The 26,070-nt window shown below is 35.6% G+C and overlaps 1 non-coding gene across 1 annotated transcript; it reads left to right on the top strand.

Moving 5' to 3' along the window:
* Positions 1-21,089: 21,089 nt before the first annotated feature.
* Positions 21,090-21,192, top strand: LOC131813279 (U6 spliceosomal RNA). Its single transcript, XR_009346705.1, has one exon. It is a non-coding gene; the product is annotated as a U6 spliceosomal RNA (small nuclear RNA).
* Positions 21,193-26,070: the final 4,878 nt, after the last annotated feature.

Genomic DNA, 26,070 nt, shown 5'->3' with positions numbered 1-26,070 from the left:
TTCAAGGTAAGTTCTCAACCATAGCTCATTTACTTTCTCTGCAAGTCACATATCGAGAGTTTAAGATCTTGTTTGATTGACTTATTGGTAAATGGAGAAAACCAGTAGTGATTCTCTCTCTTTCTCTTAGTATAACTGGAAAGGGTCTCACTACAGTTATTATTTCATACCAGAGTCTATTATGTTTGTACACAGGTGTGGGCAATGCTTTCTGAAGTACTGACTTCCACTTTCATGGAAATATTCTGATCTCCTTTGTCCTCTCTGGTTGAGAGTTTCCAGAGCACTTAGATTACTTTTACGGCTAGTCAGAATTCTAGGAACAATATGTTGGAAAGAATGGAAGCAGAAGAGATGTTAAGCTTGGAGGCTTTTGTAGCAGAATATTCTAGATTAAAGACAGGACACCTCTATATTGTAAAAAAAAAAAAAAAAAAAGGTGGGGAGGAAAAAAGAAAGAAAGAAATCTCTATATTGTAAAGTTATTACACTGATGTTATTTTTGTTTTTAGACTGGATTCTAGAACCTTCTTCTATTTGTATGCTTTGCTATAATACATTCTTATATTGTACAAGCAATATAGGATTATCATTAAGTAATTGAAAATTTGAAAGAAAGGAAAAGACGTAAGGAGAAAATAAATACCACCTATATCCCACGTTGTATTATAACAATATAAATGCTTTTCAGAACTTTTGTAAGTAACATAGTACATATGTAATACATGCTGATGTATACTTTCTCTTTTTTAAACAAGAAATCATCAATACTGTGCATGTTTCATAGTTTTTTTCTATTTAATAATATATGCATTTCAACTTTGTCCATGTTAGTAAGCAAATCACTACAACATTGTTTCTAATGAGTATGTCATATTCCCCTGAATAGATATAATCCATTTAACCAAACTACTATTGTTGAACAGTTAGTTTGTTTCAACAATGCTATAAGGAAGCCTTTACATATTTAACTATTTCCTTGGGTTACATTTCTAAAAGTTAATTCCTAGGTAGGATTGTATATATGTTAAAATATTTTCTTTTAAACATTACACAAAGAATACATAATAGTTGTAAAAAAGGAAACCCACCAATTCAGTAATATACAGGTTCAAATGTATATTTATCTAGTCCTAATTTTTACATTATGCATTGCTAAAGTGAAATTTTGCAAGGTATTTAATATTTTCTATAGAATAATTCCTAAATGTCCTGTTGCTGGATCTCAGGATATACATTTTGAAAAGTTCTGACATACACCGCCAAATTGTTCTCAAGGAAGGATGAATGCTTCCTCCAGCCTTGTAGGAGAGTCTTGTTTACTCCCAATCTAGTCCAGTAACAGACATGATCATTTAAAAAAAAAAAAAAATCTTTGCTAATTTGGTAAGTGAACAACTGTAACTCTTTTTTTAAATTAAATTAAATTAAATTTTTTTGTGTGTGTTCCAAAATCCATTGTTTATGCACCACATCCAGTGCTCCATGCAATATGTGCCCTCCTTAATACCCACCACCAGGCTCACCCAACTTTCCACCCTCTTCCCCTCCAAAACCCTCAGTTTTTTTCACAGAGTCCACAGTCTCTCATGGTTCATCTCCCCCTCCACTTTCCCCTAATTCACTTCTCCTCTTCATCTCCCAATGCCCTCCATGTTATTTCTTGTGCTCCACAAGTAAGTGAAACCATATGATAATTTACTTTCTCTGCTTGACTTATTTCACTCAGCATAATCTCCTTTAGTCCTGTCCATGTTCATAGAAAAGTTGGGTATTCATCCTTTCTGGTGGAGGCATCATACTCCATTGTATATATGGACCGTATCTTCTTTACCCATTCCTCTGTTGAAGGGCATCTTTGCTCTTTCCGCAGTTTGGTATTCATAACTGTAACTCTGAAAAAAATTGTATTTTTGACTCATGGTGATGTTAAATGCCTTAAAATTAATGGATTTATTTCCTTTTTGACAAATTATCTGTTCATATTCTTGGTTTCTTTTTTTTTATTGAGTCGTGCTTTAGCGACTGGCTAGCTCTTCAGCAAACTCATGTCTTCTTCCCCCTAAGCACACAGCTAGATTGCATTATCAAGGCTTCTATGCATGTACACTTGGCTCTTCACCTGAGTTCCAGCCCGACTGAAATCAGTCTCTGCAGGTCACAAGCCCAGTATCGGTCTCTTCAACCTAAAATCAAAATATCAGCAGGGCTATGTTCCTCTTTACAGACTCTAGAGGAGAAAAGGTCTGTGTCCTTGATCATTTGGGTTGTTGGCAGACTTTATTTCCTTGTAGTTTGTAGGATTAAAGTCCCCTTTTTTTGCTGGCTGCCAGGTGAGAGCTGTTCCTAACTTCAAGAGGACACCAACATTCCTTGACTTATGGTCTCCCCATGTCCAATTTCTAAGTCAGGAGTGGGAGTCGCCCTTGTGCTACACATTCTCTTGCTGCATCTCTTTGCCCCATGCTTCTGTCTTTCTCTTCCCCTTAAGGGACCCATATGATTACGCTTGGCCCGTTGGGATGATCCAGGATAATCTCCCTCTTTTAAAGTCAGCTGATTAGCAACTTTCATTCCATTTGTGACCTTGATTTCCTTTTGCCATATAAGGCAATATATTCTTGGCCATAATACCGGGGAGTGAAGATAAGGAGGCCCCAATTCTCCTGAGCACACATACTTCTTTCTCCTTCCTTCTAGATTATGGTGTTTAGGACAGATGTCATGTCTCTTTGTATCCCCTTTGTTTAGACCAGTGACTGGTTCACAGGGAGTGTAAATAAGGGTTTACCTGTGAAAACATGAAGAAATTTTTTCATCAAATGACTTGATTAAACTGTATCACTTAGCCTCCATTTTAATATCCGTAGAGTTTTGTTCCTGTCCCATATGGTTTTAAATATTTCTGAGAAGATTTCAGCAAAAACAAATAAAAAAAATGTATCTTCTAGAACACACTATTAACATTTTGTGTAATACTATTTTTCTCATTTTCCTTTTTTTGCTATGTTATTTTCTACACTTATCTTACTCTTCTTTTTTTAATTTTTTTAAATTTTTTTTAAAAGATTTTATTTATTTATCAGAGAGAGAGAGGGGGGATAGAGCAAGCACAGGCAGACAGAATGGCAGGCAGAGGCAGAGGGAGAAGCAGGCTCCCCGCTGAGCAAGGAGCCCGATGTGGGACTCGATCCCAGGACGCTGGGATCATGACCTGAGCCGAAGGCAGCTGCTTAACCAACTGAGCCACCCAGGTGTCCCTTATCTTATTCTTCTTAATAATGACTTTCATTTTCCTGCCACAAGCATTCCATGGTTATAGAAAATACAAACATTTCCAAGCAGAAACTGAGGTTTAAAATAGTTAAATCAAGTTCTCAAAATTAAGCCCCTTCAATGGAGAGGACTACAATGATCACACAATCAATGTTCATGAATGTCTTATCACAGAACCAAATCATCTCAATTTCCTTTTTTTTTTTTAAGTTGTGGTAAAACACATATACCATAAAATTGACTATTTCACCCATTTTTAAGTGTATAGTTTAGTGGCATTAATTATCTTCATACTGCTGTGCAGACATCACCACTGCTTCCAACACATTTTCATCACCCTACCCTCAAACAATCCCTTTTTTAAAAAACTTTTTAGTTAACTAATTCCAACCCTCAATAATTTTCTAAAATATAAACATCCCAACTTCCAAGAAAAATCACTGACATTTTGTTAATTGGAAATAATCTTATCATCACTAATTTAAACATCAATATAATAAAGTACACATTTAAAACAAAATTTTAGATTCCTCTGAAACCTAGGTGATTAAAAAAAAATCTTAAATATAAACATATTTTCAGGTGCCTGGGTGGCTCATTCAGTCAGGCGGTCAACTTTTGTCCCAGGTCATGATCTCAGGGTTCCAGGATCAGGCCCCATGTTGGGCTCCATGCTCAACAGAAAGTCTGCTTGAAGATTCTCTCTCTCACTCTGTTCCTCCCCACTAAAAGAGAGAGAGAAAATATATATATATATATATAAAAATATTTTATTAAGTAGAAGAATACTATTCTCCAGGCAAATATTTATAAAACAACTTTTTTTCCTGCTATATCAACAAATCAGGAAAGAATATCTCTAAGACTTTTTAATTTATTCCTAAAACTAATGGCCAGGATGTTTTTTATAATAATTATTTGGTAAGTCGATTTAGAACACCTCTGCCTGGCTATCACCCACAGTATAAGTGCAGGTAATGTTAACCGCAATATAACCTCATTTGTTAAATAAAAAATTTCAGGAAAAGTGTGCTTGGCTTACGTGACATACAGGGGGGTTAAATTTAAAAATTGCCATAAGAATCTCATTATAGGCTCGTCTTTCCCATATGGAGGCCCCATGATTTTCTCCAAAAAGATCTTCGTGAAATGAAAAGAAATGCTAATTTCAATTCTTAGTGTAATCCAATACTACAATTACTAGTGTAAAACTAACTGTTGGTAGAATGATTGTGTTAATTACACATGTTTGAAACTAGAAACTTATTTCCTGTTTCATAGTATTAGAATTAAGTAGTAAGATTTGCTTTCACTATTCTTTCCCAGAGAAATTTAACTAAATACTTTTCCACACATACGTATGTGTGTGCAGATACACAATTAAATGAATCTGAATCTTTGCATTAATTTCAGCTTGTAGGGTTATGATGTCTCTGTGTGCTTTTAGCCTTTTACAGTGATGTATTAATTGCTTTTATTTTGCTCCTTCTTAAAAGCAAGTTGAATTTAAGTAGGTTTCACTTTAGGAAAAGAATATTTTTTCAATTAATTTAAGCAAAACAACATTTTCCCTGTGTTTCTAGAATAGATTTGAAAGCTGAGCTTCTTAAATAATATTATTTTTAACTTTTATAAAGACTTTTTCTTGGGGTTTTATTTATAAAAACTTTGTCATTAAGGTTTTTCACCTTTAAACTTAATTTCTGAGTTTTGCATATTTTCTTTATATTATCCAGGTTAATTTAATTTAATTTTTAAAGGTAATCTTTGAATGGCACTACTGTGATAATTATAATCTAATTCAAATTAGATGCAATACAGAAAGTTTTTAGCATTATTATCTATAATAGTTTGTACACATTCCAAAATATGAAGTATGAATCTTTTGTAAGGAACTCTAAATTTTATAAATTCTAATACATTAAATATAAGGGAATTAGAAGTCCTATATACTATTATTACCAGTATTTTTAAATTCTATAAACATTATTGGGAGTTCAGTAATTAGCCCAGTTTGCTAAAGTAAAAACAATAAAACAACACAAAACAAAAAACTATAGGGAACTGAGAAGAGAAAATGAGTTTCTGTTCACAGATTTTGACCCAATGTACTAAGTGGGTCATAAAATTTATTTTAGTGAATTAAGTTCTACTATTGGTTACTCTGGGGTAATAGTTACATTTAATTTGTTTTATTAAAGTACACTTTAGTTTTAGCTTACTTCCTGATGGTTCTTGAATCAAGATATTAGTTGATTCATTTCCATGAATCTAATTAAAAGGCTATGATTGTGAAATGAATGAGGAAGGAGTTTTTGTTGTAATATGTAAACTCCTTAAATGTCAGAAATTGCCTGTGGAAGACTGGGGTACCATGCAAGCAGTGCTTAACATGGAAGCTAGCAGAAGAATAAGAGTAGTTTTACCTCCAAAAAAAAAAGTTCCAATTTATTTTTCTAACTGACTAGATGGCTGGCAGCTTCCCTGGCAGGTGCCCATCATGGTGTCGAGTTCAAGGATCTATAGACATCTGGGATAGGTAAGTTTGGCAAGAATTTTTTTTGTCAAACGTGTGCTTACCGAATCTTGTTCTCTCAGTATATTTTCTATCATCAATTTAAGGATCTCTTCCTGTGAAAAATACCTTACCCAAAGATAGAATAAACTTAAAAGACAAACAGCTTAAAAGAAAATGTAAAAACAACTTCTTTCTGAAATTAGTAAAGATGTTTTGAAGAAACCACAAAGAGACTGGGAGTGGAAATTACAAGAAGCTATACCAGTTGGGGTGGAGAGATTAGAATAGTCCATTCCGAGACAAAAGGAAACTTACACTTCATGCCCAGTCGAGAATCAGGGTCAGTGCTGGTATTCTCCCAGAGACTTCTCAGGGCTGTTTTGTTGCACTGTTGCTAATGCGCAGGCAAATTTTCTAATGCTTCCCTAACCTTTATCTGCTAATGGAGAAAAAGGTTGTTTCTCTTAGCATATTATGGAATTATAATTGTGTTGCCTAATTCTGCCTCCTTCTTACTGTATATTTGAGGAGATAATATCAAAGCCCTGAGGAAGAATCACAGAAATCTGTTTTCTTTTTGAATTCACCACTGTTGACAGGGATGAGATTTATAACAGTTTTCGAGGAGACCTCAACACTGTGGAAAGTGGACTAGTAATAAATCAAATTCACTTGCTGGTTTGGGTTACATGATGTTAAAAGTTTGAATATTTATTTTTCTATAACAAGCTATATGTATATCTAGAAAAAAAATCTTTGTGTCTATTGAACAACAAAGAAGGTAAAGAAACTTTGGGTGGCTTTTTAAAATAACAGGCAAGCTTCATTTCACAAAGTAGGAGGAGATGGAATCTTGTGGAATGAAAGAAGAAAAACTCCTAACAAATCTAGCTCATGTTTGAAACATAAAGAGGCTCCCTCTCTCCTCAGATGCCTCCTCAGGGTCTGAGGATGGGCTATAAATGGGGGTTTTGGTGGTGTGAGATGATGGATGAGGGTCTCCCCGGTTGCCAGAGGGTCTGTGACCGGCACAAAAACTGCTTGGTCTGGGTTAATTAATTGCAGGAACAGTTTATTCAGATGCAGGGCAAGCACCTTGGCTAAAATCTCAGCATCTGTGTTGATTAAAGATCTGAAGCTGAAGGAGCTACATAGTTGGGGGTCTTAGATGGGTTTGGGAGCCATATGGGCTTCTTTTAATGAGGGAGGGCTTCTGTGATCCAGGTCTCAAAGCTATGTTGTTCTAGTCAGCATTAATAGAGTATCTCTTGGCCAGCACCAAGGCACGATCAGGGCAAAAATTTTCTCCTAGTTATTTGTTTCAGTAATCCATTTAAGATCTCACTATTAGTTTTCATATTTTACAGACCTAGCAATAAGAAAATTGGGTACAAAATCTTGCTGGTCTTAAGTCCAGAGCAGATACTGAACAAAAATCTCTCTATTTTGAATTTCACTGCCAATGAAATGTCCACTAGGCTATGATGGCACTTTTAAGATGTGAGCTGTGGCTATATATTCCCTGAAATTTTATCATCAAGATATTTGGTCTAATCAGTTTTTCTTGACTTTTAGTTTCTGCTTATTATATCTATGGAAATGGACTGAGGTCCAAAGGAAAAGGGAATTATAATAAAAATGGAAAAATATGAGAGGCATCAATAAAACTGAACTCGAGGTTGGGGGAACCAGGTGGTGGGTATTGGAGTGAGCACAGATTGCATGGAGCACTGGGTGTGGTGCAAAAATAATGAATACTGCTATGCTGAAAATAAAAAAAAAAAACCCTGAACTCCTTTTGGTGCTCAATCCCTTGGGACATTCATAATTTGATAATATTGTGACTTAATTGTTTATCAAAATGGTTTATAGACCTTATCTAAGGATTTTTGGGTACTGTGAAGTTACACCACACAAGTGTCTATGTCAGATTCAAGTTGAGATGCTCACTTTGGGAAAGAAAGCTTCAGTCTTGAGCAGCACTTTTCCTCAACTGCTTTGTTCTCTTCACTCATTTTGATTTCAATAGAGATTTAAGTCAGCCACTGGTATTAGAGTCTATTCATTTAGGTCGCCGGCCTGAATCACCTCTTTATTTTGTAATTTTTAAAACCTTTGTTATTATTGAATATATACATGAGAGCATGTAATGCTCAAGTAGACATCTTTAAATAATGATAAAGTATTCATTTTGCCCTTACCTTAAGGATTAAGTTCTTCCCTGTGCTCCTCCAACCCTTTTCAGAGATAACCACCACTATGCATTTATAAGACACTTTCTTTTTCTTTTCTTTTCAGTTTTCCACTTATATATGGTTTTGCACCTACATATAATTTGGAATCAGTTGTATGTTTTGTTCTGAAACTCGTCTTGGTTTCTCACTGTTATGTTCCAGAGATCCATCCGTGCGTATGTGTGTATAGCTATGGTTCATTAATTTTACTTTTATAGAATAATTCATTGAATGAATATACCATAATTTATCAACCCATTCCACAGGTGGAAGACTTTGGATGGCTTCAACTTGTTGCTTTTGGGGAGAGAGCTAATATACACATGTCCTCTGGCATAAATGGGCAAGAATTTCTCTAGATAACCTAGGAGTAGAATTACTGGATCATGAAATTGAAAAGTTCTGGGTTGTGTCTAATGGTTTTTTAAAATGATTTGTATCAGTTTTTACACTTACTAGCAATGTGTGAGTTCCTGAGGCTCCAAGTCTGCCAACATTAATATGGTTAAAATACATATATTTATAATTATGTTGTTGTGATATCCTGTGTCATACAATTTTAATTAATGTTTAATTAATTGTATATGTTTAAATAATTGTAAATTTTATTAAATGTTTAATTAATTTAATTAATGAGTAACTAATTACTCATGAGATACAGCACATTTTTTTTTAAGATTTTATTTATTCATTTGACAGAGAGAGATCACAAGTAGATGGAGAGGCAGGCAGAGAGAGAGAGAGAGAGAGAGAGGGAAGCAGGCTCCCTGTTGAGCAGAGCGCCCGATGTGGGACTCTATCCCAGGACCCTGAGATCATGACCTGAGCCAAAGGCAGCGGCTTAACCCACTGAGCCACCCAGGTGCCCCAAGATACAGCACATTTTTATCTGTTTTTTGTGTGTGTGTGTGAAATGTCTTTCATCATCTTTTGTGAAAGATCTTTGCCATTTTTCCACGGATTATTAATAATTTTAAAAAATATTCATTATTTTTAAATTTTTTTAAATTTTTATTTAGTTTTTCAATTTCTTTTCAGTGTTCCAGAATTCACTGTTTATGCACCACACCCAGTGCTCCATGCAATACGTTCCCTCCACAATACCCATCACGAGGCTCACCCAACCTCCCACCCCTCTCCCCTCCAAAACCCTCAGTTAGTTCCTCAGAGTCCACAGTCTCTCATGGTTCATCTCCCTCTCCAATTTCCCCCAATTCCCTTCTCCTCTCCATCTCCCCATATCCTCCATGTTATTCCTATGCCCCACAAATAAGCGAAACCATATGATAATTGACTCTCTCTGTTTATTTCACTCAGCATAATCTCTTCCAGTCCCATCCATGTTGATAAAAAAATTGGGTATTCATCCTTTCTGATGGAGGGATAATACTCCATAGTATATATGGACAACATCTTCTTTATCCATTCTCCATTGAAGGACATCTTGGTTCTTTCCACAGTTTGGTGACTGTGGCCATTGATGCTATGAACATTGGGGGTAAAGATGGCCCTTCTTTTCATTACATCTATATCTTTGTGGTAAATACCCAGCAGTGCAATTGCAGGGTCATAGGGAACCTCTATTTTTAATTTCTTAAGGAATCTCCATACTGTTTTCCAAAGTAGCTGCACCAACTTGCATTCCCACCAGTGGACACATGAAAAATGTTGTCATCACTAGCCATCAGGGAGGTTCAAATCAAAACCACATTGAGATAGCACCTTACACCAGTTAGAATGGCCAAAATTAACAAGACAGTAAACAACATGTGTTGGAGAGGATGTGGAGAAAGGGGAACCCTCTTACACTGTTGGTGGGAATGTAAGTTGTTAAAAATACTCATTCTTTACATAGTCTATATATTAATCTTATGTGAAATGTCTGCCATTTTTCTATTGGATTATTAGTAATTTAAAAAATTTCTTATTTGCGGCACCTGGGTGTTGGTTAAGTGACTGCCTTGCTAAGTTCGTTATTGCAGGGTCCTGGGATGGAACCCCACATCGGGGGCGGGGGGGAGGTCCCTACTCAGCAGGAAGCCTGCTTCTCCCTCTCCCTCTGCCTGCCGCTCCCCTTGTTTGTGCACTTTCTCTCTGTCAGATAAATAAAATCTTTAACCTATTGATGAGTAGGAGTGCTGAATATTTTAATTTCTTTTTAAGTTTTATTTTAATTCCAGTTAGTTAACATACAGTATTTATTTGTTTCAGGTGCACAATACACTAATTCAACAATTCCGTATACCATCTGGTGCTCATCACAAATGCACTCCTAAATCCCCATCACCTATTTAACCCATCCCTCCACCACCTCCCCTCTGGTATCTCAGTTTGTTCTCTGTATATAAATCTTGTTTCTTGGTTTCCCTTTCTTTTTTTTCTCCTTATGTGCATTTGTTTTGTTTCTTAAATTCCACATATCAGTGAAATCATATGGTATTTGTCTTTCTCTGACTGACTTATTTCACTTAGCATTATACTCTCCACCTCCAACAGTGTCATTGCAAATGGCAAGATTTCATTCTTTTTTATGGCTGAGTAATAGTCCATTATATATATTATATATACACACTAATTCATTATTATTATATATAATAATAACTAAGCCATATATCGTATATATATTCACCACACCTTCTTTATCCATACACCAACTGATGGACACTTGGGCTGCTGCCATAGCTTGGCTATTGTAAATAATGCTGCTATAAATACAGGGTTGCATTTTTTCCTTTGAATTAGTATTCTTGTATTCTTTTGGTATATACCCAGTAGTGCAATTGCTGGATCATAAGGTAGTTCTGTTTTTAACTTTTTGAGGAACCTTTTGTCCACCATCCCTAACCCCAGGTAACCACTAATCTGATCTTCACTTCTATGATTTTGTCCTTTTAAGAATAATATATAAGTGGGATTATATAGAATATAACTTTTTGAGATTGGCTATTTTCTTTCAGCACAATTTCTTTTAGATTCATCCAAGTTGCATATATCAATAGTTTGTTCCTTTTTATTACTGTAATTCCATAGAATAAATGTAACAGGGGTGCCTGGGTGGCTCAGTGGGTTAAGCCTCTGCCTTCAGCTCAGGTCATGATCTCAGGGTCCTGAGATCAAGTCCCGCATTGGGCTCTCTGTTCATCAGGGAGTGCTTCCTCCTCTCTCTCTCTCTGCCAGCATCTCTTCCTACTTGTGATCCCTCTCTCTGTCAAATAAATAAATAAAATCTTAAAAAAAAAAAAGAATAAATGTAACACAGTTGGTTTAATCTTTCACTCATTAAAGGACATCTGAATGTTTCCAGGTTTGGCTATTACAAATAAAATTTTGTGAGGCTCTAAATTGTTGGATTTTTTGAGCCACTCAGCACCTCTAAATCGTTGTTTTGAAAAAATAAAGAATAGACTATATTTAAAAGAAGTTTTAGGTTGATAAGAAAATTGAGCAGAAAGTATAGTGTGTTCCCATACATGACCCCTTCCCCTTCAGTTTTTCCTCTTCTTAACATCTGGCATTAGTGTGGTTTATTTGTTAAAGTTGATGAGTCAGTATTGACATGGTATTATTAAGTAAAGCTAAACCATAAACTGGTTAACCAAAGTTAAACCATAGTTAAAACATTAGGATTCACTCTTGGTGTTTTACATTATATGGGCTTGAAAAAATGTATAAGGGCATGTATTCACCATTATAGTTTCATACAGAATAGTTTCTGTGCCCTGAAAATTCTCTGCACTCTGCCTATTCATACCTCCCTCCCCTCAAACCCCGGCAACCACTGACCTTTTTATTGTCTCCATTAGTTTTGTCTTCTCCAGAATGTCATATAGTTGGAATCATAAACTACGTGGCCTTTCCAGATTGGATTTTTCGCTTAATATCATGCCCTAAGTCTCTCATGTCTGCTCATGGTTTGATAGCCCATGTCTTTTTAGAGCTGAATTGTTTGGATATACCACAGTTTATTTCATCTTTACCTACTGAAGGAAAAATTGGTTGTTTCCAAGTTTGGGTGGTTATGAATAAAGCTGCTCTGAACAACTGTGTGCAGATTTTTGTGTGGACATAGGTTTTGAGCAATTTGGTAAATACCAATGTGCATGACTGCTGGATTATAGGGTAAGAAGTTACTGAGAAACCACCAACTGTCTTCCAAAGTGGCTATAACATTTTGCATTCCCATCCACAATGAATGAGAGTTCTTGTCACTCCACTAAATGACAATATTTGGTATAGTCAGTGTTTGGGAGTTTGGTCATTCTAATACATGTCTAATGGCATCTCGTTGTTTTAATTCATAACTCTCTAGTGACATTTGATACTGATCATCTTTTCACAGGCTGATTTGTCATCTGTTTATGTTCATTAGCGTGTGTCTGTTCAGGGTCTTTTGCCCATTTTAAAATCATGTTGTTAGTTTTCTTATTGTTGAGTTTTAAGAACTCTTTGTATAACAAATCTTTATCAGTTCTATCTTTTGCAAATATTTTTCTCCCAGTGTATGGCTTGTCTGCTTATTCTTGATTGTGTCTTTGCAAAGCAGAGGTTTTAATTTTAAAGAAGTCTTGCTTATCACTTTTTTCCTTTATATATCTTGACTTTGCATCTAAAAAGTTATCATCATACCTAAGATCATCTAGGTTTTCTTCAATTTTATCTTCTAGGAGTTTATGTTTAGGTTTATGATCCACTTGAGTGAATTTTTGTGAAGGGCATATAGGCTGTGTCTAAATTCTTTTTTTTTTTTTTTTTTTTTTGCAGATGACATCCAGTTGTTCCATTACCATTTGTTGAAATGGCTATCTTTCCTCTGTTGTATTGCTTTTCCTCTTTTGTCAAAGATCATCTGACTTTATTTATGTGGGTCTGCTTCTGGGCCAGCTTTAGTAAGTCTTAAAATTGAGTAATATCAGTCCTCTGACCTTGTTCTCTTTCAGTATTATGTTGACTGTTCTGGGTCTTTTAACTCTCCATATAAATATTGGAATCACTTCATTAATATACACAGAATAACTTGTTGGGATTTTGATTTGGATTCATTGTGTTTTAATATGCATTGATGGTCAATAATGTTGAGTATCTTTTTATTTGTTTATGGTCATTTGCATTTTTCTTTGGTGAAGTGTGTTCAAATATTTTGTCTTTTACATTGAGTTATTTTCTCATTCTTGAGTTGAAAGAATTCTTTTTCTTTTCTCTCTTGAAGTCCTTTGTTAGATATGTGACTTGCATTTTTTTCTCCCAGCCTGTAGCTTGTCTTTTCATTCTCTTAATAGCGTATTTTACAGATCACAAGTGTTAGATTTTTCTGAAATTTAACTTATCAAATATTTCTTTGATATTTGTTTGATATTGATTTTTTAAATCAATTCAATTTTTTATTGAATATGATTTTTATCAATATCAATTTCTCTGATATTGATAATTCTTCTTTCGGCATCTTAAAACTATTTTCCTAACCCAAGGTGACAATGATTTTCTCCTGTTTTCTTCTAAAAGACTTTTAGTTCCATATTTTACATTTAAGTCTATGGTACATTATGAGCTAAATTCTGTCAAATGTCTGAGGTATCAGTTGAGGTTCCTTTTTTTAACCAATGAACGTTCAGTTGTTCAAAAAATGAACAAAATTTATCAAGAAGATATTTTTCCCACTGAATTGACTTTTCATCTTTGCCAGCAATTCATTGATCATGTTTATATGAGTCTACTTCTAGATATATTTTCTGTTCATTTGATCTATGGTCTATACTTTCACCATTACAATATAGTCTTGTTTGTTGTAGCTTTATATTAAGACTAAAAGTTGGGTAGTGGGAGTCTTCCAAGTTTGTTCTTATTTTTCATAATTATATTTGTTATTTTAACTCATTTACCTTTCATATAAATTTTAGAATCAGTTTATCTATATCTACAAAAAATCCTTTGGGGCTTTTGATTGAAATTGTGTTAAATCTTTTATTATTATTATTATTTTTTTTTAGTATAATTTTTTATTTTTTATAAACATATATATTTATCCCCAGGGGTACAGGTCTGTGAATCACCAGGTTTACACACTTCACAGCACTCACCAAAACACATACCCTCCCCAATGTCCATAATACCACCCCCTTCTCCCAAACCCCCTCCCCCCAGCAACCCTCAGTTTGTTTTGTGAGATTAAGAGTCACTTATGGTTTGTCTCCCTCCCAATCCCATCTTCTTTCATTTATTCTTCTCGTACCCACTTAAGCCCCCATGTTGCATCACCACTTCCTCATATCAGGGAGATCATATGATAGTTGTCTTTCTCCGCTTGACTTACTTCGCTAAGCATGATACGCTCTAGTTCCATCCATGTTGTCGCAAATGGCAAGATTTCATTTCTTTTGATGGCTGCATAGTATTCCATTGTGTATATATACCACATCTTCTTGATCCATTCATCTGTTGATGGACATCTAGGTTCTTTCCATAGTTTGGCTATTGTGGACATTGCTGCTATAAACATTTGGGTACACGTGCCCCTTTGGGTCACTACGTTTGTATCTTTAGGGTAAATACCCAATAGTGCAATTGCTGGGTCATAGGGCAGTTCTATTTTCAACATTTTGAGGAACCTCCATGCTGTTTTCCAGAGCAGTTGCACCAGCTTGCATTCCCACCAACAGTGTAGGAGGGTTCCCCTTTCTCCGCATCCTCGCCAGCATCTGTCATTTCCTGACTTGTTGATTTTAGCCATTCTGACTGGTGTGAGGTGATATCTCATTGTGGTTTTGATTTGTATTTCCTTGATGCCGAGTGATATGGAGCACTTTTTCATGTGTCTGTTGGCCATCTGGATGTCTTCTTTGCAGAAATGTCTGTTCATGTCCTCTGCCCATTTCTTGATTGGATTGTTTGTTCTTTGGGTGTTGAGTTTGCTAAGTTCTTTATAGATTCTGGACACTAGTCCTTTATCTGATATGTTGTTTGCAAATATCTTCTCCCATTCTGTCAGTTGTCTTTTGATTTTGTTAACTGTTTCCTTTGCTGGGCAAAAGCTTTTGATCTTGATGAAATCCCAATAGTTCATTTTTGCCCTTGCTTCCCTTGCCTTTGGCATTGTTCCTAGGAAGATGTTGCTGCGGCTGAGGTCGAAGAGGTTGCTGCCTGTGTTCTCCTCAAGGATTTTGATGGATTCCTTTCGCACATTGAGGTCCTTCATCCATTTTGAGTCTATTTTCGTGTGTGGTGTAAGAAAATGGTCCAATTTCATTTTTCTGCATGTGGCTGTCCAATTTTCCCAGCACCATTTATTGAAGAGGCTGTCTTTTTTCCATTGGACATTCTTTCCTGCTTTGTCAAAGATTAGTTGACCATAGAGTTGAGAGTCTATTTCTGGGCTCTCTATTCTGTTCCATTGATCTATGGGTCTGTTTTTGTGCCAGTACCATGCTGTCTTGATGATGACAGCTTTGTAATAGAGCTTGAAGTCCGGGATTGTGATGCCACCAACGTTGGCTTTCTTTTTCAACATCCCTTTAGCTATTCGAGGTCTTTTCAGGTTCCATATAAATTTTAGAATTATTTGTTCCATTTCTTTGAAAAAGATGGATGGCACTTTGATAGGAATTGCATTAAATGTGTAGATTGCTTTAGGTAGCATAGACATTTTCACAATATTTATTCTTCCAATCCAGGAGCATGGAACATTTTTCCATTTCTTTGTGTCTTCCTCAATTTCTTTCATGAGTACTTTATAGTTTTCTGAGTATAGATTCTGTGTCTCTTTGGTTAGGTTTATTCCTAGGTATCTTATGGTTTTGGGTGCAATTGTAAATGGGATTGACTCCTTAATTTCCCTTTCTTCTGTCTTGAACATACTATGAGCAACTCTACGGCAATAAATTTGACAATCTGGAAGAAATGGATGCATTCCTATAAACATATAAACTACCACAACTGAACCAGGAAGAAATAGAGCAGAACAGACCCATAACCAGTAAGGAGATTGAAACAGTCATTAAAAATCTCCAAGCAAACAAAAGCCCAGGGCCAGACGGCTTCCCGGGGGAATTCTACCAAACATTTAAAGAAGAACTAATTCCTATTCTCCTAAAACTGTTCCAAAAAATAGAAATGGAAGGAAAACTTCCAAACTCATTTTTGAGGCCAGCATCACCTTGATCCCAAAACCAGACAAGGATCCCACCAAAAAAGAGAGCTATAGACCAATATCCTTGATGAACACAGATGCGAAAATACTCAACAAAATACTAGCCAATAGGATTCAACAGTACATTAAAAAGATTATTCACCACGACCAAGTGGGATGTATTCCAGGGCTGCAAGGTTGGTTCAACATCCGCAAATCAGTCAATGTGATACAACACATCAATAAAAGTAAGAACAAGAACCATATGATACTCTCAATAGATGCTGAAAAAGCATTTGACAAAGTACAGCATCCCTTCCTGATCAAAACTCTTCAAAGTGTAGGGATAGAGGGCACATACCTCAATATCATCAAAGCCATCTATGAAAAACCCACCGCAAATATCATTCTCAATGGAGAAAAACTGAAAGCTTTTCCGCTAAGGTCAGGAACACGGCAGGGATGTCCATTATCACCACTGCTATTCAACATAGTACTAGAGGTCCTAGCCTCAGCAATCAGACAACAAAAGGAAATTAAAGGCATCCAGATCGGCAAAGAAGAAGTCAAATTATCACTCTTCGCAGATGATATGATACTCTATGTGGAAAACCCAAAAGACTCCACTCCAAAACTGCTAGAACTTATACAGGAATTCAGTAAAGTGTCAGGATATAAAATCAATGCACAGAAATCAGTTGCATTTCTCTATTATTATTATTTTTTAAAAGATTTTATCTATTTATTTGAAAGAGGAAGAGAGTGAGAGAGAGCATGAGAATAGGGTAAGGGGCAGAGAATGAGCCACCCAGTGCCCCTGTGTTAAGTCTACAGATAAATTTGGAAATTATTGATAAAGTAACTACATTGAGTCTTTTAAATTATGAGCATGGTATTTTTATCAGCTCATTTAGCTCTTTGATTTCGTTTTTTTCTTTTCTTTTTTTTTTTTTTTTAAGATTTTACTTGACAGAGCTCACAAGTGGGCAGAGAGGCAGGCAGAGAGAGGGGGAAGCACTCTCCCCGCCGAGCAGAGAGCCCTATGTGGGGTCCCAAGACCCTGAGATCATGACTCGAGTTGAAGGCAAAGGCCCAACCCACTGAGCAACCCAAGCACCCCTAGCTCTTTGATTTCTTTAATAAGCATTTTGTAGTCCTCAGCATACCGACCCTATACATCTTTCTTAAGATTCTTACTTAAGTACTGAACTTTTTTGAGCTATTTTAAATGGTGCTGTTTTAAAGTTTGGTTTCCAATTGTTTATTGCTAGTGTATAGAGACATAATTGCTTTTTTGTAAGAAGACTTGCATATTTTTGTATATCTGACCTTATATTCTGTGACCTTGCTAACTCATTTAGTTTTCTGTAGATTCTTTGGGGTTTTCCACGTAGAAAAACATGTTATTATCTTTATCATTTCTTTCCTCCTGCTTGCTGAAGTTCTAATTTTCACTTTCTCTCTCTTTATTTGTTTGTTCATTTACTAAGATGGGAACTGGGAACTTAGTTTTTTTTTTTTTTTTTTTTTTTTTAATTTAACATCTCTATTTCTTTACAACATATGAATTTACTGGTATAAATTTTCCTCTAAGTATTGCTTTGGTGTATCCCACAATTTTGATATGATGTATTTTCATTTTTTATTCACTTTAATATATTTCCCAATATTCCTGAGACTTTTTCTTTGAGCAGTGGATTGTTTAGAAATTTGTTGTGTAATTTCCAAATATTTGGGGGAATTTCCAAATATCTTCCTGTTATTCATTTCTAGTTAACTCCACTATGGTCAAAAAACACACTTTCTATGTTTTTATTTTCTTTAAATTTGTTAAGGTTTGTTTTATGACACAAGATATGGTCTATATTTATAATATTTCATGTGTACTTGAAAAGAATGTTTATTCAGCTGTTATTGGGTCAAGAAGTAAAAAAATTACAATTAAGTCAATTTGGTTGATGGTGGTTTTAGGGATTATCTGTCCTTACTGATTTCTGTCTAATCATTCCATAGATTACTAAGAGAAGGATGTTAAAATCTCCAACTTTAGTGGCGAGTTTTTCTATTTCTACTTTCAGTTCTACCATTTTTTGCTTTATGTATGTTGAAGATCTTTTGTTAGGTGCATTTACATTTAGGATAGCTCTGTATTCTCTGTGCCTTAGCTCCTTTATCATGGGAATGTCCCTTTTTATCCTTGGTAATTTTTCTTCTTCAGAATTGTATTTTTCTGGACTGACATCAGCAAGATGGTGTAACAGGAGTACTCTACTATAACCCTATCACAAAGCATCAATTCTGACAATTGCCCAGGGATGAGAGTGCCTTTGTGAGAGTCTAGGAGTCCAGCGGAGAAGTTCCAGCACAGTCTTGAGGCCAAAAAAAAAAAAAAAAAAAAAAAAATTAAAATTAAAAAAAAAATAAATTCAAAAGTAGATGCACTGAAGAGGGAAAAGATAGTTTCATTTTGCCCATATCCCTTCTCCCCCAAAGCAGTATGGCTCAGTGCCAGGAAAGACCTCCACAGCCCATGATTTTTTTCCACAAAAGAAAGCGAGAGCTAGGCTTCTCCAGCTGTTCAGGACACAGCCAAGAGGTCCACTTCTTTCTTGCTCCTTCTTTGCTGGGATAATCTATAAGATCTACTGGACTGGGAAAGGCTGGGAGATAGTATGTAGAGCTCAGAGCTCATCAAAAGAACACTACTAATTGCTTCACAGTTCTTCCCACTAACTGATTCATGATAGCCATAAAGAGACTTGTCCACTACCCACTGGTGAATTCTTTGTCTGTGGCCCCCCTGGCTGGGCCACAGGAGCCCTTATTGGTCTGTGTGCCTCACTCATACCCCTTTCTCTTCCCTTCCCCACCATCTGTGTATATCTCCCAGTGTGGGCTTCCATGGATGGTAAGATTTAGCTGTTAGAGGCAGTCAGCAAGCAAGTGAAGAAAGTAGGCCAGACCATGGGATTTGGAAAAGGTTTACAAACCTGAGCATTTCAGGACACTGCCTTAAAGAAAATAATCAGGAAGCTCAAAATATCCAGCCTGGCTTTGCAAGCCTGAGAGAAGGCATGCAGTTTTTTAAGAATTCCCCCCAAGAAGGAAAAGGAAGTATGAGGTAGGCACATCCATAGAAAAGGTGTGAGAAAGCCTCAGAATCTTTAGACAGATTGACAGGTGAAAGCATCTCTCCCAAAGCAGTCGGTAAGACTGGAGGAAGTGATAGCTTCTTCAAATATGAAGACATCAGTGGAAATTCAAAGAACACAGAAAATCAAAGAAATATGACTCCATAAAAGGAGCACAATAGTTTTCCAGCAAATGATCAAAAAGAAATGGAAATCTACAAATGGCCTGACAAATAGTTTAAGATCATTATATTAAGGAAGTTCAATGAGCTACAAGAGAACACAGACAACTCAGTGAAATCAGGAAAACAATCTACAAACCAAACAAGAGGTTCAACAGAGAGAAAAAAACCAGAAATTCTGAAGCTGAAATATACAAGGAATGAAAAGAAAACTGTAATAGAGAACTTCAAGAATAGACAAGACCAGCAGAAGAAAGACACCATGAACTCAAAGTCAAGCCATTCGCAGTTATCCAGTCAGCATACAATAATACAACAGAAATGCATAGTATCATAAGAGACTACTGTGAATAATTATATGGCAACAAACTGAATAACTTAGAAAAAATAGATAGATTCCGGGCTCCTGGGTGGCTCAGTGGGTTAAAGCCTCTGCCTTCAGCTCAGGTCATGGTCCCAGGGTCCTCAGATCTAGTCCCGCATCGGGCTCTGCTTTGTGGGGAGCCTGCTTCCTCCTCTCTCTCTGCCTGCCTCTCTGCCTACATGTGGTCTCTGTGTGTCAAATAAATAAATAAATAAATCTTTAAAAAAAAATAGATAGATTCCTAGAAACATATAACCTACCAAGAGTGAATCAGGAAGAAATAGAAAATCTGAATAGACCTATAAATGGTAAGGATTTTGAATCAGTAATCAAAAGTCCCCCAGTGAAGAAAACCCCAGATGCAGATGGGCTCACTGGTGAATTCGACCAAATATTTAAACAAGAATTAATGCCAAACCTTCTCAAACTATTCTAAAACAACAAAGAGGAAGAAACACTTCTAAAGCTCATTTTACCAGGCCAGCATTACTAGACAAGGGAACTATAACAAAAATTATAGATCAATATCTCTGATGAGCATAGATTTAAAAAGTCCTTAATAAAATCCTAGCAAACTGAATTCAGCCGTTCAGTAGAAAGATCATATATCATGAGGCAGGACATATCTCTGGGATGCAAGGATGTTTTAACATATGCATGTATTGATACACCACATTAATAGAGTGAAGGATAGAAATTATATGATCATTTTAATAGATGCAGAAGAAGCATTGGCAGTATTCAACATCCTTTCATTAAAAACTCTCAACAAATTAGGCATGGAAGGAATGTATTTCAACATATTAAAGACCATATATTAGAAGCGCATAGCTAACATCATTCACAGTACTGAAAAGTTGAAAACTTTCCTCTAAGATTAGGAACCACAAAAGAATACCCACTCTTGTCATTTCTGTTCAAACACAGTATTGGAAGTACTAGAGCAGTTAGGCAAGAAAAGAAAAAAAAGCTTCCAATAGGAAAGAAAGAAAGAAAGTTGCCACTGCAGGTACATAATTTAAAAATAGAAAATTCTAGGAAGCCTGGGCGGCTCAGTGGGTTAAGCCACTGCCTTTGGCTCAGGTCATGATCTCAGGGTCCTGGGATCGAGCCCCACATCGGGCTCTCTGCTCAGCAGGGAGCCTGCTTCCCTTCCTCTCTCTCTGCCTGCCTCTCTGCCTACTTGAGATCTCTCTCTGTCAAATAAATAAATAAAATCTTTAAAAAAAATAGAAAATTCTATATAAAAATTGGTTAATTAATGTTTGCTCTGGCAGCACATATACTAAAATTGGAACAATACAGAGAAGATTAGCATGGCCCCTATGCAAGGATGACACGCAAATTCGTGAAGCGGTCCATATCTTTTATGGAACTAGAGGGTATTATGCTTAACGAATAAGTCAATCAGAGAAAGACGATCTCCCTGATATGAGGAAGTTGAAAAGCAACATGGGGGGGTTGGGAGGTAGGAAAAGAATAAATGAAGCAAAATGGGATTGGGAGGGAGAAAAACCATAAGAGACTCTTAATCTCGTGAAACAAACTGAGGCCTGCTGGGGGGAGGGAAAGAGAGGGTGGTTGGATTATGGACATTGAGGAGGGTATGGGCTATGGTGAGTGCTGTGAAGTGTGTAAACCTGGCGATTCACAGACCTATACCACTGGGGCAAATAATACATTATATGTTAATTAAAAAATTGGTAAATTAGTTTGGTGAAATTTCAGGATACAAACTTAACATACAAAATTCAGTCGCATTTCTACACACTAACAATGGCCTATCTTAAAAAGGATGTTTAAAAATCCCATTTTATAGTATCACCAAAGACAATAAAATACTTAGGAATAAATTTAACCAAGGATCTGAAATTTTTAAATTTTAAATTTTTAAATCTAAAATTTTTATGGACACACAAAAGATCCTAAATAGCCAAACCAATCTTGAACAAGAAGAACAAACCAGGGAGCATCATGCTTTCTGATTTCAAAGCTACATTACAAAGCTCTATTACAAACCAAGCTATAGCTATATTACAAAGCTATAGTAAGCAAAACAGTATGTACTGACATAAAAACAGACACATAGACCAATGAAATAGAATAGAAATTCCAGAAATATACCCCCACACATCTGGTAAACTAATCTTTGACAAGAGTGTCAAGAACACTCAAGGGGGAAATTTTACTCCCTTCAATAAGTGGTATTGGGAGAACTATCTCCACATGGAAAGGAATGAAACTGGACCTCTGTATTACACTGCTCACAAAAATTAAACTCAAAATAGGCCAAGTACTTAAATGTAAGACCTGAAACTGTAAAAGCCTCAGAAGAAAAATCAAGGAAAATTCTTCTTGATATTAGTCTTGGCAGTAAGTTTTTGGATGTGACACCAAAACGTAGGCAACCAAAGCCAAAATAAGCAAATGTAGCTAAACCAAACCAAAAAGCCTCTGCACAGCAAAGGGAACAACAAAGTGAGAAGGAACCTACTGAATGGGATAAAATATTTGCAAACCATGTATCTGATAAGGCATTAATAACTAAAAATATAAAGAATTCTTACAACTCAATAGTCAAAAGCAAAACAAAACAAAACCCAAATAATCCAACTTAAAAATTGTCAAAGGAGCTGAATTTTTCCATAGAAGGCATACAGATGGCCAACAGGTACATGAAAAGGTAGCTAACATTAGTAATCATCAGGGTAATGCAAGTCAAAACCACAATGAGATGTCCTCTCATTACTATTAGGATGGCTGTCATCAACAGGACAAGAGATAACAAGCATTGGTGAGGATGTGGAGGAAAAGGAACACTTGTACACTGTTAGTTGGATTATAAATTGGTACAGACATGGAAAATAGTACAGACATTACTTGAAAGTTTATAAACAGAGTCATCATATGATCCCACAATCCCATTTCTGGATATATATCCAAAGGAAATTTAGTCATGGTCTTGAAGAGAGAATCTGCACTCCCATGCTCATTGCAGCATTTTTCACAATAGTCAAGATGTGGAAACCATTTAGGTGTCCATGGATGGATGAATGGATAAAGAAAATGTGATACATATATCACATTATAATGAATATTATTCAGACATAAAGAAGGAGGAAACCCCTCCATTTGCAACAACATGGATGTACCAGAAGGCACTCTGCTGGGTGAAATAAGACAAAGAGAGAAAGACAAATATTGTATAGTATCACTTATATGTGGAATCTAAAAGCAGAAAAAAATGTGGAACTCATAGAAATAGAGAATGGTGCTTGCCAGGGGATAAAGGATGGGGGAAATGAAATGTTGGTCAAAGGGTACAAACTTTCAGTTATAAGACGAGGCGCTAATATACAGCACGATGGCTATAGTTAATGACTCTGTATTGTACACTTGAAGTTTGTAAGAGAGTAGCTCTCAAGCATTCTCACCACACACTCTAAAGGTAACATATCTGCTGTGATAGATATGTTAATTAGCTTGATTCTGGTAAATAATTCATAATGTATATGTATACCAAATTATCACATTGGGGGGAAGAGAAAGAATTATCCTTTTTCTTATGTTAATATGACCATTCTAGTTTTCTTCTGGTTCGTGACTGCATGGTATAAATCTTTTTCCGTCATTTAGATTTTAGCCTATATGTGTGTTTTAATATAAAAGGGGTTCCGTATAGAATAAGAACCCAATTGTATTAGATTATCAAATAACCTGATTACCCACCTATTGACTGAATTCAGTCATATGACAATGGCTACTTTCAAGGAAAGCTGTGTATGGTAGTGTTTTAGCTGGGCATATTGCCTGCACACCCAAATACACATGTATACACATACATTCACATACATCCAAGTTTCTTTCTTTTTTTTTTTTTTTAAAGATTTTATTTATTTGACAGAGAGATCACAAGGAGGCAGAGAGGCAGACAAAGAGAGAGGGGGAAGCAGGCTCCCTGCTCAGCAGACAGCCTGATGTGGGGCTTGATCCCAGGACCCTGAGATCACGACCCGAGCCGAAGGCAGAGGCTTTAACCCACTGAGCCACCCAGGCGCCCCCCAGTCTGTTTCTAAAGAAAAGAGTGAGAGAGGATGTTTGATTTAACAGCTAGCTCTCTGTTTTAATGTATCTTTGTTATCTGTATCTGTCTTTACATATGAATTAGGACATATGAAATCTTTTTTTTTTTCCTTTTTGGAAAAAATAAAATAAATTATTTGATCATTTTATATAACATTTGAATTCTCTTATTAATGTTATTCCTGCTCAAGTTATTCCACATGCATTGACTATAAAAACACATCATTCCCAGGAAAGTGTAGAAGGATAACTTTTTGTCTCTGTTTGAAAAAATATGCTTACTTCATCAATGGAGTTTAACGTCTCAAATTTCTTAGTAGTCATGAGTTTTCAGCAACATATAGACTGTTTCTGTTTCAAAAAGCATTTTTCTTTAAAACAAAGTTAGGAGTTGGAATATCAGCCATCTGAAGTGTGTCCCTATGAGACTGGAATCAATTTTCAGACTTTGAGGAACAAACTTTCATCCTAGGTGAACACAGAGTATGAGTAGGTGTGGGAAGAGCAGCCTGGCTGGTATGTGAAATCACTGTCGGAGGTCAGCAGGTCACACGTGGCATTTTATTAGGGCGTTTCCCCTTCCCTGATGAAAACCGACTATTTTAATTTATTTTTAAACTCCCCAAATACAAATACTCCTTTTATATAATATGTTGGTATCTAAATGCATGTTTCATACATTTAAATATAGAATGTATCTTATTGTCAAGCTAAATATAATGTGTTGAAATAAAAAACAATAAATCTAGAAATTATTTATCAGCCTTTGTAATGTTTTCCTAGTCAATTATATTTATCTAGGTTGAAGCACCCAAAAGTGAAAATTATATTTAGAGGGAAAACATTTAACTGGATAACAGAACATTCTATTATAAAATGTTATAAACATTCTATTATAAAATGTTATAAAACATTTTCCAACACTACTTTCCTTATTTTCACCTTAGCCCCCTTTTCTTTTTGATTGTCCTTATCCATTGAACAAGACCTGAAAATCAACTTAATTTTCCCTGAAATTTGGAAATTAAAGTCCAATAATATTTGAAGACATTCATTGTCCTTTGATCTATCTAGACATGTTAATTTAGTGTGATTTTAAATGTGTTTTTCTAGTTTTGAAAAATATTTGTCATAATATTTCTTCAAAAATTAACCTACTAAAAATTACTTCCTAAGATACATTCATATATCTTAAACATAGAGATAGTTCTTAAAAGTAAAGAACAATATTTGGTTAATAGCACCTAAACTCGCACCAAACTTGTAAATATGAACTAAATACCTGGATTTAGAGGGAAAAAATTCACTGTACAGTAGAAAGAAATAAATTCAAAACACTCTTTTCCCAGACTCACAGATTATTACCCAAAGCAGCATGTATAAACAAATCCTTGTTTCCACTTTAATCTGTGCAATTTTAAATATTTCTCCATTCATAGAGAGAACATTTACAAAATTAAGATATAGCATGTAAATGTGAACGGAGTATGGTGCTCTAAAGATGGGGAATGATTATTTAAAGGTGAGTGTGATGCTTAAAATTTCATAACCTGGAACGAAAGATAAACAAAAAGATAAGTGGTTGACAGAGGGCGACTTACAGCTATGGTCTCAGACTAATATGATTTTCAGTTAATAAGATTCAGACAGAACCAGAAATTTTTAATTTAGGGCACTGAAACAAATCAAATGGCACAAAACAAATGTCATATAAAACAATTATTGAATGCCATAAGCCAGCAAAAAGGTTTATGAATCTCAGAATTGACTCTGATTTTAAAAAGCACAGGAGGATATTCAAAAGCAAAGTCAAGGAGAAAATGATCAGTGTACAGCGATTATAGAAGCGAGGCTGGCTTTTAAATAATTGACATATCATAAAATAATTTCAATCATTTTACAAACATTTAATTAGTATTTTCCTTAGCATAACAATAAGCCTAAAGTCAAGTAAAGAGTCTGTGATTAACAAACTCATCTGTTAAAATTCATCTGACACACTATTTATTATTCTGTTTGGATTAGCCAATAATTACAGGAGGGAAAATTTCACCATCATGTTGAAGTTACCTAGTTGAAATGAAATAAGGATGCTCTTGAAGACCTTCTTTTGGAAAATGCCAGTGCCAAGAACGTGTAGACAAATCTTGAACGGTCACATAG

This window comes from Mustela lutreola, chromosome 12 (genome assembly GCF_030435805.1).
Source record: "Mustela lutreola isolate mMusLut2 chromosome 12, mMusLut2.pri, whole genome shotgun sequence".
NCBI classification, from domain to species: domain Eukaryota; kingdom Metazoa; phylum Chordata; class Mammalia; order Carnivora; family Mustelidae; genus Mustela; species Mustela lutreola.
This window is presented reverse-complemented; position numbering and strand designations above follow the sequence as displayed.